This window comes from Lactuca serriola, chromosome 5, assembly GCF_051521515.1.
Source record: "Lactuca serriola cultivar US96UC23 chromosome 5, Lser_US96UC23_V15, whole genome shotgun sequence".
NCBI classification, from domain to species: domain Eukaryota; kingdom Viridiplantae; phylum Streptophyta; class Magnoliopsida; order Asterales; family Asteraceae; genus Lactuca; species Lactuca serriola.
The window spans coordinates 300,404,132-300,414,814 of record NC_136412.1 but is presented as its reverse complement, the minus strand read 5'-3'; the positions used below and the strand labels follow the sequence as shown (position 1 = coordinate 300,414,814).

The window sequence follows — 10,683 nt, the reverse complement described above, 5'->3', positions numbered from 1 at the left end:
CCCTCCAACCTATACACATTTATGCTGCATATTAGGGTAATTAAGAGTACCGATTAGAAATAGGGTTTACATTTTCTGTAATCATCATCTCCGGCGGCTTATTGAACAAAATATTTGTTCGTTATACGTTTGTGCACTGACTTTGGTGATATAGGTTGTCGCTCATCTAAAATTTATATTTATTTAACTTACTGTTGTCGTGATGATCGATCGTTTTTTGTTCTCTGATCATCTTCATGTAAATTGGTTTTGTTTGTATTCAATAGTTTGCATGCAAAGTAATGCCTTCATATATAATTTATTTTTATTGTTTGTGTCAGAAAGATGTCGAACTAGAAAGCAAAAGGAGCATCCGGTGTTCAGCCAACTAAATTCACTGCACCACAAGTTACGAAATGCAATAGGATTTCTGTTGCAAAATTCGTAAACAAACAATTACAAGATGAAGAAATCGACTTCCCAATACCAACAACCACATTCAAAGCACCTGTAGCATCTACCAACAAAACCCCTAAACCTATATCATTAACATCACCCATGACTACCACTTCATCGGCATCACTTACAACATCCACACCCTCCTTAGAAAAAACATTTAAAACTTCAGAAACTGGATCAATACAATCGTCAACACGAACATCAATAACCAAAGCTTCAGCACCTACATCATCTAAACCATCGTCAACACCAACACCTACTACCATATCATCAAAACCTATATCTACTACCACAACCTCAACACCTTCATCTACACTACCATCCGCCACAGCTATAATAACTACCACACCCTCCTTAAGTAAAGGAACTACCACATCTTCAACATATACATTTATCCCAACACCTATCCCAGAATATACCCCATAAACAACACCTATCCCAGAATCTACCCCATCACCAACACAACCAACCATGAATGGATCTGTAGTGGAATGTGTAGAAGGTGAAAACGATTCCTCTGAAGATTGTGGACCAAATGGACGTTTAAATGTTGATGTTTGGAAAAATACTTGAGTTACCAATTCAAATCTTAATTACAACTTTTTTTATGTATTAAATTTTGGTTTACACCTACATATCAATTCATAACTTAACACATCACATGATTACTTGCAGGCTAATGCCATCAGGACCTTGTGCACACTTTATTAGTCAGCCCTTTAAACAAAGAGTAGATCCAGAAGGATACGCTTGGGCACAAGTAAGCAAAGAAATGCGTGAATTATATCGGGAGGAGTTTCAGGTAACTATAAGTCATAAATTGATGTTTGGTAAACATTTACACTTTAACTTATGTTTATATTGTCAATGTGTAGAAAAAATGTTGTTAGGATGAGACAATAGATTCGTTGGTGAGGCAAGCTTGGGCAATGAAAGCGGCACAAAGTTATGGTCAATATCTCTTCAACATGAGGAGCCCAAAAAGAAACAAGCATGGCTTTAAACCAGCTCATATTCCATAGGAAGTCTGGAACTCCAAGCAATTAAAATGGAATACAGAAGAATACAAGCTAAAATTTGAGCAAAACAAGATAAATAGGCGTAACGGTGTGGCTGATGGAGTAGCAAAACCCACACATAACGCTGGATCCGCATGTCATTTGAAGATAGCTTCTGATTTGGTAATTTTTTAAATGGTACATCGTATCAATGTTTGCATATGTTTATCTGTATATTTGACTTTTTATATGGTATTTATGTAGAAGAGGAAATTAGGACATGACCCACCCCATAGTGAATTATTCCTGTATACACACACTAAGAATCATGATGGAGTCACTTTCACAAATGAAAAAGATAGACAAATTCATGTAATATTCATTTAAGTTTAAATTGACTTTTATATTGTAGCTACTCCATAATATCATTCCTAAATTTGATATATTTTAACTTATAATGTTTTTATTTTGTAGGCGGCCTATACAGAAAAACGGGAAGAGTTGGAAGTTGAAGGTGTTGAATTTGAGGATGACAAGCTATTTTATGATGTTGTTGCTGGTCATGATAAAAAAAAAAGACTTTATGGATTAGGATCTTTTGCAAAGGTGGTTCCCAATAGGAATGGTAAAACGAATGTATCTTACATTCCGGAAAAAATGATGAAATAGAAGAAATGAGGGAGCTTGTTGCTAAACAAAAACAACAAAACGAAGAGTTTAAAGAAATGATGAACACCCAACAAGAGGAAAACAAAGCAAGGGTCGGGTATCTTGAAAAAAAACTTCAAACGGCATTGGATCTTATTAATGTCGTTACAAAACAACAAGAGTAGTAGGTTGATATATGTTTATTGAAGATTATATATTTTGGAGTAGCAACTTTCTTTTTTCCATGTAATAAATAATTATTTTGTTATTTTATGATATAATGGTTATGAGTTTTTTGTTTTTTTTTTTTTTGTTTTCCATATATTACTACAAAATTATTTGGATATAATTTATAAATCAATTATCAATCGGTCGGTATTGAATCTGGTATATAATATATACACCACTAAAATTTCTAGGGATTCATGACCACGGAATTTGCTAGGAGATCATCAAACGGATTTAGCTAGGGATTCATCACCACGGACTTAGCTAGGGATTCATCACTGCTAGCGATTCATCACCACGGATTTTGATAGGGATTCATCACCACGGATTTTGCTAGGGATTAACAACAACGGAATTTGTGACGGAAGAACTACCACAAAATTTGTGATGGAAACCTACTATGGAATACACAACGGAATACCATCTACCATGGATTTCATTCCATTGTCACAATTACAACGAAATTATCGTTTCCATTGCAAACCCCTTGCTACGGCGTTTTTAGGGATGGAAATAGGTCGTTGCAAATTTTGTCGCTATTTGTCTTTTGCAACGGAATTTTAGCTTTTCACAACTGATTCCTTCCGTAGCAAAATCGCATTTTTCTTGTAGTGAAAAATCCAATGAAACTTGCACCTTTATGCTCATGGAGTCCAACACAAGCTCAGATATAAAAGAACAAGCCCTTAAAACGTCTTAACTTTTCAATCAACTCAAAATGGGACCAAAAGCATAATAAAACAAACTATGAGTAAATCTAAATGTCTAAAAGACAAGGTATGAATTTGATACCTCAAAAAGATTGCAACAATTGAGATCATGCAAGATCTATAATCTTCTTTCCATGTAAGGCACCTTCAATCTTCAAAGCTCCTTCATAATAAGCCAAGCACCCACTCAAATCCTCTCAAGGGATCAAGAACACCACCAAGAAAGCTTAAGGAATGATTTAGGATTTTAGGAGGTTTGGGGCTGGTAAAGAGGCCAACCCTAGGGTCTTAATGTCTTTATATAGGGTACAACACAAAGAAACTAGGGCTTCTTGAACTCCTTGTACGCCCAGCATACGAGGCCTAAGCTTTGCGATTAAACTACCGACTACGCTCAATGTATGCCAAGGTATGCCTCATGTAAGGTTCCTCGCACGAGTACGTCCTACGTACTCCCCATGTACGCCTCGCATACTAGGTTTTTTCCCCAAACCCTAAATTCTTCAAAAGGCCATAACTTCTTGATTATAAATTCGATTCCGACTATCCTTATATCCATGAAAAGGTAACGAGAAGCTCTACACAAGTACGACTATGCCTTGGTCCCCAGTGGTCCTCAACCTGAAACAAAGAAATGATCTCCAACAATCCTGCCTGTCATTCCCAAGGTACGAACTGATCCCTTTTTATTAATCATGACCACCTTAAATGATTGCCTCCCTTAAACTGGCAAGTGAAACTTACCCTATTTCCACACCCGAAACAACTCCTGAAGATTCCGATCGATTCTCCCCCAATTAAATTTTCTAAAACTCTCCCATCCCACAAATTTTGTTGGGTTCCTAACCCAACTTATCCTCACGAACCGACTATAACATGTGTATACCAATAACAATGTTCCATTACTAGTCGATCTCGATGATTGTCCAACTCTTGAATTCTAAAAGAATACTCCCCGAAATCCTAGCAAGTCCGATAATCTCAATCACTTCTCAGGTTACCGCACCAAATCCTTAAGCCCCTAATGCTGGTGACTAAAACCCTAACCCTTGCTCTGAATTGGAAAATCTTTAACCTAACTCCTCATCTTCAAATGAATCCATGAATTCTAACCATATACAACCCTTGGTGATAATAAAACGTCCCTGCCACTTCCAATAACCTAATGACTCATGCGACTGACACCACCATCGCCTTGCTACCGCTCATTCCCTAGCAGCGATAGTGGTTGAACCCAAAGGTTCTCTCATTGACAACTGCTGGTTCTACTTAAATGAATGTTATCATGCCTGAAATTCGGCTTCCTTAAAGGACTAATCCTACTACTTGGCCATAGATCTTCCAGTCCATACCCCTGAACTGGATCCACCAAAGGAACCAGAACAATCCACTGAGCAACTGAATCCCGCCCAACAAGATACGACCTGCCGATAACTCTTGGCACACGAAATGGCATATGAAGATCCACCATACATAAATAAGGCAAAGCAGGGAACTAACCCGAAGATACCACTTACCCATACCCAACAAGATTCTAAGGCATTTATTCAAAAACTTTGATGTGTGCAAATAGCTACACCTAATTTTACCTACTATTCTACTAGCTATTCGACCCAGGGCAGTGTACCCTTACACAAATATTATAGCACAAAAGTCGGGTATCGAACACAGGGAACGAGATTAATTATTTAACCTACTTACTATCAAGGTAACCTAAAATTCTAACAAAAGTAAAAGAGTTTTTATCTAATTTTGCAAGTTTAGACAAACTTAAATTCTCAACAACTATTCAATCAACTATTAAAAACACATCTGTTAGTTCGAATCTACATTCCCTCAATGGTTTAGCTATTAATTATGATAATTCTTGTTGGTTACCAATTATTTTATTATTATCAATTCAAGTCCAAATTTACTAATATTTAATTAATTCATGTAGAGTTATGCATGGTCATACATAATTTAACACAATTAATTATTAAATTAACAAACACAATTATGTTCATAATATTAGTTCTCCAGTACAACCGAATTCAATACTTTAATTACTTATCTAAGATTGGTTCGATCTTAGCTCTAATAATCTAATGTTCACTAAATTACTAGATAATCAAATTCATGCAGATTAATGATCACTAACTACACATAATATGAATTAAAGCAATCTAGTATCAAGTTAAGCATGCTAGGTATAAACAGTCAAACACAAGACATTAACCAACTAGAAAAATCTAAATTAACATAACCAAACCATGAGTTCCAGCTTCATCCAACTAACAGAAGTAACTATATTTAGCTACTCATAGCTAAAATCAAACACACAGTTGCAACTAATAAAGAAATAATGAATTGTACCAAATCAAAAGTAAAGTAATAATCTTTCTATCCTTCTTCCAATACCAATGCTTGATTTCTCTCTTAATTCTCCTCTGAAATTCGCATTCTGGAACTTCTAATCTCTAGCCAACCACCCAAACCTGTAAGTACCAAAGATATATATATATATATATATATATATATATATATATATATATATATATATATATATATATATATATATATATATACTTATCGGGAATTTGAACTCCACGTCATGGATTAGGACTCCACGTCGTGGATTTGGATGAATCCTTATCGGGCAAGGATTTCGACTTTCTATGTACTCATCTTCCTTAATTGTCCATTCCACGTCGTGAATGAAGTCCACGACGTGGCTGCAGCTGTTTCCATGGATTTTCTTTTCTTTAATTCTCCAACCTCCAAAGTTCAATCTCTTGTCTCTTTTAGCCATTGTTCTTCAAGAATGCTCCTTCTAGCTGCAAAATAGAATTTTAATCTTATAAGTACCACTTATCTATGCAAATAACTAAAATATTAAGCAAAAAATTTTAAAATATTGCCAAAAATATGTATAAATATGGCAATATCAAATACCCCACACTTATCTTTTGCTTGCCCTCAAGCAAAACTAATTATTTTTAATGCAAACCTTCATCACTAGCATCACATAAAACAATTCATTTTGAACTCGGCCATTATACTAGACCGCAATGCGCATATTTGTGTCTAAATCTCCTAACAACTTCCCAATCCTAAATACTCACAATCCTTATGAAACTTCACCCCTTAGCTTATATGATACTCATTTCTGCAACCCTCCGAATCAATCCTCATAAATCTTTGTTAACCTCAAGGTATTTTTGGTTAAGCTACCCAAGCATACATAATTTATGAATTAAACTTTAGATACCACAATGGAGCTTTTGGAATACTTCACTTCTATGATATTTTAACTTTGATTTATTTGAATTCACCACCTTTTTGTTTAATTTTTAGTATCTTCAGCTTTTTGATTCTTTAGAATTTTTGATCTTTTGATCTTCATACTTGATAGCTCCAAAATTCTTCAACTTTTTGGTAATTTCTCTCTTTTTTTTATATAACTCACTTTTTCCGCTCAAAACCTATATGGTTAAGCAAGGGAGATTAACTTCAACCTTAATTGGTTAGAGATATTAGTCTAAGTGCAATGACTACATAAGCTCCCCTAGATTACCTTTTCATAACTCATGACTTTTCACTAGGAATAGGAAGCCACAAGTATACTATAACATATGTTGGCTCAATTAAACATTTGAGCTCTCATCGGATCATCTCATGTAACACTAGCAACTTAAGTTTTTAATTATTACTAGAATTAAATTTAGATTATTATTTCAAATCTATGTATAAATTTTTCAAAATTTTAAAATTTAAAATGTTCTAGCAATTTAGTTTTCCGATCCCCTACCCCACACTTATTGCATACAATTCCCTCATTGTATGCATAAAATAATTTAAAACCAATTAAAGGGAAAAAAAAGAATAGACTCCCCAGGGGTAGTAGCGGTGAGATCAATTATTGAACAACGTGGATAACTTGAACATCTTCAACTTTGACTTCTTCAAACATGGAACTTGGATCTTGGATCTCTAACAAGTGGGATATGGAAACGTGCCTACAAAACATGAATTTGAGATTTGAATCTTTAATAAGAATGGTGTAGAAAAATCTTCAAAGTGCCAATGTGGGAAAGCATACGCCACATTTCATGGTGTAGAGAAGAAGAGAAATGTATCTTTTAAATTCCACGTCGTGGTGTAGTCATACACGACATGGCTTCGAGTAATGACATTTTCTGAAATCGTGATTTAAACTCAATCCACGACGTGTATTTTATGTCCACATCGTGGAAATTAGGGGTCACAGAAAACAGTTTTGCCAATTCTTCTTTAAATCAAGTTAGATGCAAACTTGTGTCTTAATAGATTAAGACCCTTCTTAACTCTATATTACGTGACTCTTCTCTAATTCACTTCTCTCTCGATTAACCCCATACTTATCTAAGATTGTGGGTCTCGACTCATAACTCTAAATGACATGGCCTCTCTCAGAAAATTCTATCTCTAACTCTTAACTTCTTACTCATGAAAACTCACGAAATCTGCAACAAAACAAGTTATAGAGAAGAAAAGGAAATAATCATCCATCATTCGGTTACAAGTTTCAAACATAAAGGACAAATAAACAACTTCAAAACCAAATAAAAATATAAAAATAAAAACTAATAATCATCGTCATCTCCTTGAGCTCCACTAGTTCCTACTCCATCTCATTGTCTTGTCCACAACTCTTCCCATGTTGGAATATAGTGGCAATGAGGTGGTATTTGGGTATTCCCTAAATAAACCCTAACCACCAAATGCATAAAATGGGAAGAAAGTTATGAGATTAGTGGATGTAACACTTACCAAATGTTGTTAGGAGACAAAAAATGCAAGAAATTTTGGAATAAAATGGCAAAAAATCGGATGTGGGGTTATTATTCTTCGTCTGTGCGTGTGGAGAGTAAGCAAATGGGGATGGTCAAAGGGTTCTGTATACACTGGTCCCCCCGGTGACTTTTTAAAGTCCACATCATGTATTACAAGGCTACATCATGGGCTTGTTAGTTGGGCTTAGAATGATCAGGCTAATTGAATTCACCATGAAGTGGCTTTTGGGCCAAGAGTTGGTGTCGAAGTTTTACACATAAAATGTCATTTGACTATAAAAACCTTAATTTATTTTACCATACAATTTTTAAGGACCCCACCTTTGATTTTCACCAATTTCTAAAAAAATTAAGATGATTAGATGATTAATTATCCTAAAATTCAACTAAAAGTGCAAAAACCAAAACATAAAGAAATTCAAATCGAGCTCGGGTTGCCTCCCGAGAAGCGCTTCTTTTTATTGGAGTCATGAGCCGGACTCCGTGCCACCTCACTTTGAACTTGTCGGAGTGTCCGTCATCATTTGTATCTTTTGGTCCTTCTACCTTCTTTTGTACGCTTGAACTCATCTAATATATGCCTTTTTAGAATTTTCTTTTTTAACCCTTGCATCATTTTCTTCAAGCTTCCTCTTAATTCCCTTATTTTCCACTGGATGGGGTTTTTCTTTTTCTTCATTTTTTAGCTCCACATGCACCATCTTCTTATCCATAGTTAGTCTCTTTTTATTGGAACTAACTTTTTCCTCGTCACTTGATACCAAGTCTTTAATTTCCTCACTCGCCCAATATGTCGGTGTTTTATAAGCAATCACTTCAAAAACAAGTGGAACAGATGCTCTTGGTTTGGTGCGTTTAACTTGTTGAATCTCTTCCTCCATTAATTTTTCCACTTCTTCAAGTTCATTTTATTTATTGATATTGAAAACTTCACCTTGAACATCATTCCCTTGAAAACCATATTTTATTCTAAAAGTAGCTTCATCATCTCCAACTCTCAAAGTAAGCTTGGATTCGCGAATGTTAACTAGGGATCGAGCAGTATTAAGTAGAGGGCGACCAAGAATGATTGGGACATTGGCGTCCTCTTTCATTTTTAAAACGAAAAATCAATTGGAAACACGAATTTACCAATTTTTACCAAGATATCCTCCACAATGCCCCTTGGATGTGTCACTGAACGATTGGTCATGTGAATTATCATTCTTGTAGCCTTCAAACCCGAAAGATTATAATTTTGATAGAATGAGTAAGGCAATAGATTTATTCTAGCTCCCGAATCAGCTAAAGCATAAGTCTTCAAATTATTCCCAAACTCACATGGAAGAGTGAGGCGTCCAGGATCTCCCATCTTCTTTGGTAACTCTCCCATAATTACTTTAGAACTTTGTTCACTAAGAATTACCTTGGAATTCTTCTCTAGCTGCCGGTGAGTGTCAAGTAGATCTTGCAAGAATTTGTCATATTCAGGAACCTTAGATAATGAATCAATGAAAGGAGTATTAATTAAAATACCCTCCACTTGTTCCATAAACTTCAAATGCTCCTGCTCCAGTGGATGGATATGAGCTCGTGACGGAAATGAAAGTAGAGGACGATAAGCTTGCACATTATCAAAAAAGTTCTGTTTAGACCCTGTCCACGTCGTGGGTTTGGTGTTTCAGCAACATTTTTTTCCTTCTAATCGTGACTTCTTCGAGCTTGGTCCGGTCTGAGATGGATCGAATTCTAGTGCTTCAAGGAACTCAGAGATGGTATCCTCTTCAGTTTCTATTACCATTACATGTGATTGAGGCTTTGTCTCAGAAATCTTTGGAGATAAATTTTCTTGTTCAAAAGTAGTTAGTTGACCTAGTTGGACTTCAATATTTTGGATCGATGCTTGGTGATTTCTTAGCAAAGCTTGCTGGTCTTTCATAATATTTTGATGTTCCCTTATCACTGCATCGGTCTCATCGTGTCTTTTCTTGGAAGCCTCAATAAATCTATGTAAAATTGATTCAAGATCAACTTTCTTTTCAGGAGGTGGTTGTTTTTTTTTTTGGTATAAGCCTCAGTCAGTCTGTCTATATTTTTCTTCTTTCAGCTTCTTATATTCGTCATATGGTAACCACTCCTTCTTTGGTTTTCTCCAACTTTCATCATACTTATCCCCACTTGAATAGCAAACTTGCACCTTTTTATTTCCATTTTCATCCAAGTGGCAATCTTTTGTTAAGTGGGGACCATTTCACCTTTCACAACCAACTCTAATCGCATGAATTGATTGGTCCATCTTGGTCATTCTTCGGTCTATAGTATTTAGCATGGCTAGTACAACAACCATCTTTAGAATTTCCTCTCCCAATTCCTTTAACTCCATCATGTCTTGGATTGTGGTACTCATGAGAATGCTTTGAGAAATATTCAATTAACTCCTTGATTTCAACCGGAGTTTTCTTCGTAAGTGGTCCTTAAGAATCAAGGAGTTGCCTCATCATGACATTCACCCTGTCATAAAAGAGAGTCACTTCTTGTTGTATGTTAAGGTCATTTTGAGGGCATTTTCTTAGCAACCCTTTATATCGCTCTCATGCCTCATAAAGCGACTCACCCATTTGTTGCTCAAAGTTAGCTATTGCCTTCTTGAGTTTAGATATCTTTCATGGTGGGCAGAATTGTTCTAGGAATTTCTCATGCATTTGTGCCCAAATAGTAATTGCACCGGGTGGTAGTAACTTCAACCAATCGTTGGCAACTCCCTTAAAAGTAATGGGAAGCATCCTTAACAAAACTGTCTTTCTAGGAGCATCAGGACATTGCAATAGTCTACAAGGTCATTGACCTCATCTAGGTGCTTGTAAGCAT

The 10,683-nt window shown here is 35.7% G+C and overlaps 1 non-coding gene across 1 annotated transcript; it reads left to right on the top strand.

Moving 5' to 3' along the window:
- Nucleotides 1-10,362: 10,362 nt before the first annotated feature.
- LOC145056002 (small nucleolar RNA R71) lies at nt 10,363-10,469 on the top strand. The gene has a single exon (XR_013685544.1). It is a non-coding gene; the product is annotated as a small nucleolar RNA R71 (small nucleolar RNA).
- The last annotated feature ends 214 nt before the right edge of the window (nt 10,470-10,683 follow it).